The sequence below is a fragment of the Pogoniulus pusillus genome, chromosome 19 (genome assembly GCF_015220805.1).
Source record: "Pogoniulus pusillus isolate bPogPus1 chromosome 19, bPogPus1.pri, whole genome shotgun sequence".
Taxonomy (NCBI): Eukaryota; Metazoa; Chordata; class Aves; order Piciformes; family Lybiidae; genus Pogoniulus; species Pogoniulus pusillus.
In genome coordinates, this window is record NC_087282.1 from 17,061,897 (window position 1) to 17,071,377 (window position 9,481).

At 48.0% G+C, this 9,481-nt stretch overlaps 1 protein-coding gene across 6 annotated transcripts in view; it reads right to left on the reverse strand.

Annotated features, from left to right (window-relative positions):
- The window catches only part of STAG2 (STAG2 cohesin complex component), a 79,770-nt gene extending 77,451 nt beyond the window's left edge, over positions 1-2,319 (reverse strand). For 2 of the 6 annotated variants that reach the window (XM_064159484.1, XM_064159485.1), the window contains exon 1: positions 2,026-2,319. The gene's annotated coding sequence lies outside the window, so the exon portion shown is untranslated. Of the gene's footprint in view, positions 1-670; positions 1,397-1,557; positions 1,964-2,025 lie in introns of those variants that run through there. The other 4 variants (XM_064159486.1, XM_064159480.1, XM_064159483.1 and 1 more) reach the window with 4 other exon arrangements.
- Positions 2,320-9,481: the final 7,162 nt, after the last annotated feature.

Consider the following 9,481-nt stretch of genomic DNA (forward strand, 5'->3'; position numbering starts at 1 on the left):
GAAGAGAGCACTTACCAAGCGCAGCAGGGAAAGGCGGGGGAAAGAAGCGTTAGCCACACTGCCAAAAAGTAATAATAATAACAAAACAAACAAACAAACAACAACAAAAAAAACCTTTTAAAATAATTAAAACCAAGCCCCCACAGTAACAACAGCACCGGCCTCGGCGCGCATTGAAAGTTTGTGTTAACTCCGGACACTGCATCCCGTGGGAAGACAACAACAGCACGAGTCGAGCCGGAGCTGTACAACAAATAAAAAGCGGCCAAAGTCGGAGCCGAGCGCCTTCACTGCCCGTTCTCACTCAGTACAGGGAAAATAAAAAGTAATTGAGGTCGGTCGGCCCCACATTTGCACAGGACAGATCGATTATACAACGCTACCGCGATGGAGGAAGGCATGAAGGGATATCGGTCGCAGGCACTTAAAGCCAGCTCATCCAGGCACCGGGGATGCGAGCAGGGTGAGGGGAACACCCTAAAAACAGGGCCGCTCTGCCATCTACCCTCTCCTGTGCCGCTCGCTCCTCGCTCCCCTGTCCCTCCAAGTATCGACCTACGGCAACAGCTGTATCTACACAGAAGTATATATTAATCCTCACAGAGAAAGTAAGAGAAAAAAAAAAAAAAAGGACAAAAAAAAGCACACCAGGAAAGCCCTCTCTTCCTACCTGGGCAGGGTTCAGCTCAGTTCAGTGCATGCCGAGGAGGAGGGGGCAGAGGAACACTATCTAAAACAAAAGTGGCGCCAAAACCCCCCAGTAAGAAGCATTCTTCCTCCTCCTCCTCCTCCCCCCCGCCCCCACCAGGGCCGGCGAAAGCCCAGCAGGTTTCCTGCAACACGCGGCTCTCGGCATCGGGAGGCCCCAGCACAAGTTGGCAAGCGCCCTTTCTTTACAAAAAAAAAAAAAAAAAAAAAAGGAAAGCCGAACGGAAACTGCCACAACTCTTCCTCTTAGAGGGCAGCCGCCGAGAGCTTGCCCAAAGTCACTCAGAGGGGAAAACTCGCCCCACAAAGGCCTTCCCCGCGCTGGGCAGGGGGGGTAGGGGTCGGCAGCTCTTTCGGAGGCAGCGAATGGAAGCCGGGGCGGGGGGGGGAGACACAGGTCAGTCCTCACTTGGGCCAAGGGAACTCGCTCTCGCCAACCCTCCAGCTCAGTCACTCGGGAAAAGGCGGCCAGAGTTGCCCCACCTCGGCCGAGTCGGGGGGGAGAAATGCAGAAGAGAACCCCCAGTCGGGCGCTTCCCTCCGCGGGAGAGCCTCCGGCAGCGGGCTGGCAGGAAGAGCTCAATTGCTGGGTGGCGGGAAGGAGGGGGAGCGCTGTCAGGAGTGGAAGTCCCCTCTCTCCGTCCTCCTCCGACACTCCACCCCGGGGCACCGACAGCCGCCCCACCATTTTCTCCTGCGCGCCGCGCGGCCCAGCGCTCTTATTCCCCCCCTCCCCCCGCCCCGAGCGCGGCCCGCTCTATCCGCAGCGGTTCCGACCCCCTTTCCCCTCCCTTCCCACCCCTAAGCGACCGGGCCCGGCTTGCTCACACACACATACACCATACACACACAATGCCCGAGTCCTCCATCTTGCCAGCAACCCCTGCTCGGCTCGGGAGACGGGGGGAGGAGGAGAAGGTGGTTCTCCATTTTAGCTCGCCGAGCACTGGGCCCAGCCAGCCTGCCAGCGGCCGGCTGTGGGGAGAAGGAACTGGGCTCCGGGCGGGCAGCGGGGTCCGCTTTCGGCGCCCTCTCGCTCCCTCACTCGCGCTCCTGCTCGCGTCCCCCCTCCCCGCGGAGGCGCGCTGGGAAGGGGGGGTGGGGAAGCGGGGGGCTGGAGTGTTTTCGCGGCTCGGCCCCGCCGTCCTCCATCTTGGCTGCGCGGAGTCCCTGTGGCCAGCCGGCCTAGCGACCCGCGCCGTCTTCGTAGGCCCGGGGACCGCAGGCCCTGTCCCGGCCTCTCTTAGCTGCCACGCACCGCGATCCCGAGTCCCCCCTCCAAACTTCCAGAAGCTTCGCCGCCATTTTCTAACTTACCTTGCCTAGTGTCGGCGTAGGCAGCGAGGAGGCCCAAGGCTCGTAGCTCTGCTCCTATATCCCCGGCCCGGCTGCCGGTTGTGCGCCCAGCCCGGCCTGGCCCGGCGACGTGACGGCGGAGTGGGGGTTTGGGAAGGGCGCGGGGCGCGGGCAGGTTATTTAATTTGGCGGCGGCGCTGGGGATTGTTTGGGGTGTTCGCTGCTCGGCGGCTCGCGAGCGAATGGAGGGCGCAGGCGCCACCTGGCGGCCACCCAACAAGGCCCGCTCTTCTGGGCGTGGGGCGACACCTGCCGGCCGGCCTCGGCGGTGCCTCGCAGAGCGGGGTAAACAAGGTGCCGCGCATGCACACGCCGCCGGGCCTCTCCCCCGCCCGTTCGCGATCGCGGGTGCTCCTCGGCTGCGGCCCGGGGCGGGGCGCGGGGGAGCCGGGCCTGGCTGAGGCGGCGGGGGACGCTGCTGGGGGCGGGCCAGGCGGCGTGGGCCCGACTGGTGGAGGAGGACCAGCTGCCGGCTGCATTCCCGGGGCAGGATCGGGTAACTGAAACGGGGACAACCTAAAAAGGAGCTTCGGCACGACCCGAGAGGAGTCGGAGGGATGCGGCTCGCCTTGCAGAGGCGCGCATGGACGTGGGGTTTGGTGGCCTTTCTCCTTGCCTTCCTATAGGAAGTAGGAAATAACTGATTTTCTGAGGCCAAGTTCAGTATTACAGCAGTAACCTGTTCATCACTTGCCGCCTTTCCTTTCCAGGCGGGCCCGTGAGCTGCCAGCGCTGTAAGGCGAGGGAGGCATAGGCTGGCGGGCTGGCGGCTCCTGGGCAACTTCCTCGTCGGCGCCAAGCCAGCGCTGTCTTTTTAGAACCAACCATAGCTCATGTGTTTTATCTTAGTCGTTTCGCGTTCAGGAAGCAAAGTCGTGTGCGAGGGACCCGTCAGTTTTGGAGATAAATACAGAGCTGCCCGCAGGGATGCAGAGTGCCTTATCTGGGGAACTCCAGGCTTGCGTGGCGATACGAGCAGAAGCAATGTTTGCTGGTGCTTAGTTTCTGCCTCCGACTGCTATCCCCGTTTAAATTTGCATTTGCTGCTGGCCTCTCAGTGCGATTCCTTTTTTTCTTCCCTCGTGAAGATTCAGATGACCCTGAAACGAGCCCATATACGCAATGTTGCACATTGATCAGATATATTTATGATGCTTATTTTTCTAAACACAAAATTCTTCAGTTCCTTCTGTGTTTTTTGGGAAGGTTGCATTGCTGTTTTGGTTTGTTGTTTGGTTTTTTTTTTCATCTGCATTGTGTATTGTGCGCGGTACTCGTGCAACAGCTTATGGTTATATCAGTCAGTACAAGAATACTTTTGTCCTAGTAATTGGTCTCTAATTGTCCTCTTCTGCTTGTCTGCTTTTGAGAGGGTTGGCATAACTAAGCAGGCACCGAACTGAGCACCTGCCCGCCCGTGTAAGGCAGGACACTTCAAAGTTCATCACCTAACATCCAGTCTTCAAAAAGTAGAAGAGGCTTTGCAGAGCAAGCAACAGTTAAAAGTGAAAACTGACGACAGAAAAAGAGTGTTTAAAAATAAAAAAAAACCAGTGTAACACGAGCTGATGCTTCTTTGCAATTCTGTAACTGTCATGAGACAGTTACAAAAATCAGTTGTGTTCTATAGCTTGGATACATGTCAACGCTGTGGGGAAAAAAAAAGTATAGAACTAGGGGGAAGTTTTACCTTTTGGGGAACACTTGGAAATAGTATCTTGAGCCCCTAGTCCTAAAACTGCGTTCAGGGTTTTGGTTGCAGCTACAGATGCTGATCTTCAATTTGACTCTGTTAATGGCTTTCTGGAAGTTGTAGAATTGTGAGTAAAAGATCATGTGCTAAACCACCAAAGAAACAAACAACAACAAGAAAAAAAAACCCTCAGTTAACTTTTAAACTTGCCTATGATATATACAGTTAAGTTACACATAGAACAGATGGAAAGGAGCTGAATCCATTTCTGCCTTCCTTCTACGAAGTCAACTTCTCACTGTTGCCAGACAGACAATTTTTCCATTAAAATAAACTACACACTGCCAAAGCTAACATTCTGCCTGCGCATGGAATTCCAGTAATGTATCTTCTGCTTTCAGATACAATGGGGCTACTCATATTACAGCTCAGATCTAAAACTTTGTAAGATTATATCAGTCTGCTGCAAGAGTTGGCAGGAGCGCAGCACTGAGGCAACTCCAGAGGCAGCTGCATGTAAAACCCATGTATTAGCACGTGCGCCAGCTCTCCGGTCTGTTCCGGAAGCGCCACTTCACACTTGATCTCATAGCTGAGGCATTTTAGGTAAATATGTTTAACAGAAGAAAACGTCACGTAGTTGTTAGGGTTTGTTTTTGAAGGAATGATTGTGCAAGTGCAGACTGCACCATGGAAGAGAGCTCAGACCATTTCCAGAGCCGATTCAGGCCTCAGAAGCCCAGACTCAACAGCTCTGATTGTCTTTGACTGACGTGATGGAATTTGCTTTGCGAAACCTGGGACAACAAAACATGGAAAGACTCCAGAGGCCAGATTCCAGGTGCAGTGGTGTATTACAAACTGTTGGTCACAAAGCCTGCCTAAGAGGATTTTGCACTCTCCAGTTCATTTCCTCCCTCACAGTTGTTCCATTCAGCTGTTTGGCTGGCTACTGTTTAAGCCAAATTTGCCTCATCAGAGCAAGGGGGAGGAGCATTTGTTTTCTAAGGGATGGGTTTCATTTTGTATTGTCCACAAATCAGGTCATTTTTCCAGTGCTGTTTAGAGTACAATATAATGAATACAGTAAGTACAACTGGACATGTAAGATGCTCCTATAGAGGCCAGGAATAGCCAGAAGATAAGAATACCTCAAACCAGATGTGCTCTGGGAAGATTCCTGACACAGCACCACACTCAGATCATGCCAATAACCACCCTAAACCAGTTTATGTAGCACACGTCTAGGGAGGAACCTCGCAATCTCAATGGGTAGGAAGAAGGGCAGGGTAGGAAGAGCCTAACTAATACAATGTCCCAGTGATCATGCTTCTGGGACTGAGCCTTCCAGTTGGTTCCACAAAGATGGGATGAAAAGCAGTTGCACTTCTTTCTAAGCTAATAATTCTGGCATATGCTTCTATCATCCGTTTTTGTGAAGAAATCAACATCCTGAAGTTTATACAGTTTTAGCTGTCTAGCATCCTTAACCAAGAAAACAATGTAAAATAATGAAGTGTTACCCAAGCATGAAAAGGAAATAGCTTTTAAATTCTTACTTCCCTAGAAAGAATTTATATCCAAGAGAAAACTGAGGAGAAAGTATTCTACAGGACTATGTTATCTTTCTCACAAAAAATATTCTTGAAGAACTTCAAAGTCCAGAACTTCTGATATTGAGACCAATTCAGAAAGAATTTAACAAAGACTTTACAACAGGGACTTTCACCATGCTTGATCCAAAGAGAGCTCTTGATCAGTCACCCAGTTAAGAACCTGAACAAGGAGAGGGTAGATACAAATTCTGTATCTGAATTAGTTGCCAGAGGCTCACACCTCCAGAGAAGAGCAGAATAAACTCAAGCTGCCAGATGACAGATGTTCTTCCAGACAGGAGACTCCTGCTGCTTTTCTTTGAGGACAACAGAACAGGGATGCCTTCTACAATTCCATTTCCTCTTCTCATTTTTTTAAAACCATTTACTTATGAGAATTGGAAAACAAACCAGAATATACTGTGTTTGTTCCAAGGCCTGTATTAACCAAGTTACATACAGGTGGAAAATAGTTTTTTCCAGTCAGATATTTTTTTTTTTCCAGATGTCTGAAAATGGCTTAGTCACTCTAGGGAAATCTGCTCTAAATCCATTAGGAGATGAACTGTTACATAAGAAACAAACAAAAAATTGTTTTGAAAAATGGGTTACTTCCCTGTAATTTGCAGAGGAGAGACTGCACTTCAGTAGCTCCTTGGACCTTTCCTTGTTCTTCAAAGAATTCCATACTTTTGTGGTTTACATAAGTCTCTCTCACATGCCTTTATTTATGGCCAGGTCTTTCCAGAACACCTAACTCAAAGTCTGACTTTTATTTGATTCAGCAAACTTCTGCCACCATGCTCTCAGGCCTGTAAAGAAGCAAAGAATCACACTTTGTCCTGTATCACTAGAAATGAAGTCAACTTTAACTCCCCTTCATTACCAGCTCTAGAAATGAATAGAACCCCAGTAAGTCATAAAATGTCTTCCTCCAAACTGTGTTATCAGCAGCTTTATCCATTCTGTGCCACTTGTTGCCTGCAGCTCTCTGCTCTTTGCCCTGGTTAAGGTGAGGGGCTCTTTCTGTGTCTAGTTATTTGAAACAAAAATCTTTTAGTCATGTTTTATATTTTTCATCACCAAACTACCTAAAAGCCACATCAGTTATTAGTATGACATAGTGAACAGTCCTCCTAGCCCCATTCGAGAGAAATTGCTTTTGCTTGAACCATCAGCTCCCTTTATGCACAGGAGAGAGGAAGTGTTGCCATTCAGACCACATCTCTTGGAGCCAGGATGTGATCCGCTCCAGTTTCCAGGGAGGTTTTGGGAGACACAACTAAGACATAATTGTATGGTGCTGCTAAGTGCAGGCAGAGGAATCATGAATCAAGGACCATTTTATGAGTCAGGCACCATAACTGCAACAGTGACAAAGGCTGTGGAAGAAACACAGGAACCAGAGAAACGTGTTTGAGATTGGGCAAGTTAGGTAAGAGGCAGGGCATAGTTAAAGGGAAAAAAGAACAGACTGACAAAAAAAGGACTGGGGTGGTAGGTAGACAAGAAGTGAAATAAGGTCAAGTGGCTGAAACAGCAGCAACTAGCTCTGAGCAGGGAAAACTAGAAATAAGCAGTGAAACTATGTCATATTCTTGATGTGCAGGGCAACTCACCCATCAGGAACAGAAAGCATCTCTCAGCTAGTCAGGTTTCCTAGGGCCTCCAGGTCTCCTGAGACTCTGCTATGGTGCCAGGGGGTTCCCTGGAGAGGGAAGAAAGCTGGCTTGTGGTTAGATGAGGCGAGAGTGGAACTGGGTCAGAAACAGCATTATTCAGCTTAACATCTGCACAGGATCATAGAGCAAAACTATTTAAAAGTTTAAGCATTAAAGAAAATCCCCCACCAAATCAATGGGGTGGCTGTCTTCTGTATTTGCAGCAAATGCCAGGTATAGATGAGGACAGTGCCTTGGTTTATTTTGGTCTTTTCTCCACACACTACTGAGGGTAGAACTTAGAGGGTTAAAGTGGGAGTATATGCAAAGAGGGATTGTTGTTTACATGACAAATAAGGTCAAGGAACAGATTACTCTTTCAGATAATAATATGATATGGTTTTCTGGGGTTGACCTACTGCATTCCCAAGATCCTACATATATGCCTAGCATGTTTTCCTTTGGTTTAGATTTCATCAACCAGGATGAGTTTTCTTTCAGACAGTGCTTCTCAGAAGTCCTGTCTCTCTTTGATGATATCTGGGGCTCAAGACCATTCTGGCTGCCTCAGCTTTCTGACATAGTGGGAGGTGTAAGCAAAGTGTGATCTTGCCATTAGCTATGATTTAGATTTTTTTCTAAGTGGCATAAGTAGTAACAGCTTATGACATCTTGGTGTTTTGCACAGATGTTCAAAACCGTTAAGATAAAAGTACTTCTTTTAGACTGTAACTTCCTTTAGCATGATCATAGTAGTCCTGCAAAACCTCAGTGCCAGCAGCTGTGACCAAAGGGTTTCCCCTGAATGGCAAAGGGTACTCCTGGGACACTCATCACTAGCGATGAGGACAGTGATTCCCAGCCCTGCTCCCCCCAGGACATACTGTAACCTCCCTTCTCTGCAGTGCTGGTTCCAGCTGCAAACAGAGCAGAGGTGAAGCTTATAACCTGGAACATTAGACTGCCTTACAGAAACTTGCAATTTCCCAGTAAACCTTTGCAAACAACCATTAAGAAAGCTGTAAGAGGTCTACATTGTGATGCAGAAATAGGAGCAAATGATACTTCTGGTACATTCCATTTTGCAAAACACCAAAAAAACCCCAAAAAACATTTGAAGCAGCAGTTATTTTTCTGGTGGCTTGTACCCTACCAACAGAGGCCCCATTACTGACTCCACCAAGGAAAACAGAGGTAAAGTCAATCCCAGGCTCAGAAGCCTCTCTCTGTTACACAAGAGTTAAAAGAGACTTGACAGCCACTTTTGAAAAGCTTGTATTTAGAAGATTAACCATTTGGCTTAAATGACAACTCTCATCATGTTTTACAAAATGAAGTTGTGTGAGAGAAATTGCCAAGAGTTTTACAGCAAGATCTAACTGTAAGAGCAAAAAACCATATGTGAGCAATTTTAAATGCTCTCTGTTCTGATGGTTTTTGGAAGTTAGACTGATTCATTCTCCAAAATTTGCAAGTGACCATATGTGTTCCTGCTAAACTTGGCTTTCACTGATTATTGTCATGATTCTCCCAGTTGTTTTCATAGTGGGACTCTACAAAAGTGTTTTTTAAAAGCTGTATTTTCTGAATTAGTACTTAGAGATACTGATGTCACTATTGCTTAATAGGAATTCCTGGTTAAAAGGAAAAAAATAGAATCTTAATTTCAGCAAAGGTTCTTTACTATCACAGGCCATTTGCCTCTTCACAGAAAGCCACATCATGACAGCACACTAATTACTGTACAGCAGCATCAGTACATCTCTTATGCCAAGTGACCCAGCAGCAGTGGCAAAGATGGCAAGATAGTTTCAAGAACCTGAGACAGCACAAGGGCACACCAAGGTCACAGGGAAGGAAGGATCATCTTAATCGTGTTTTTAAGCTAATCAGTAAAACTTACACATTCAAAACAAACAAAAATGAGCAAAAGGGGGAGTATTTGCTCATACCTCATTTCGATGAGGAAGGTATCTCACTAGACTGGCTCTTCTCCTTTGATTACCTGGAGAAGACAGCCACCACTCTCACAAAGCAGGTTCAAGAGTAAGGCTGATCCAGCCATTCTGCACAAGACAGGCAATGAAAAGCCTCATGGACAGCAGTGCAAGTGCTCTTCTATCCCAATCTTTAGCATCCAGCCTTCTTACTGGTAGAAGTTGATTGTACATAGAAGTGCAGGGTAAAAAAGACCCCTGTGTAACACCTCACTGTTCATGTACTTAACACAGCAGAAAAACACTGCAAAAGCCAGAAAAAAAATTCCCTTTGGGTAGGCCTTACACACCATAGGCAAGAACTCACACATTTTGAAAGGCAGAGGAGAACAGCTTCTGAGTAGTTTCTAAACACTGCAGCAGCCAATGCCACAGCTCTTTGTAATGTTTAAGCCTAGCACACGACACTGCAGCCTCAAGTTCCATGTGAACGCAGTAATCAAGTGTCTCCATTAACCTCCCACGCAGTCA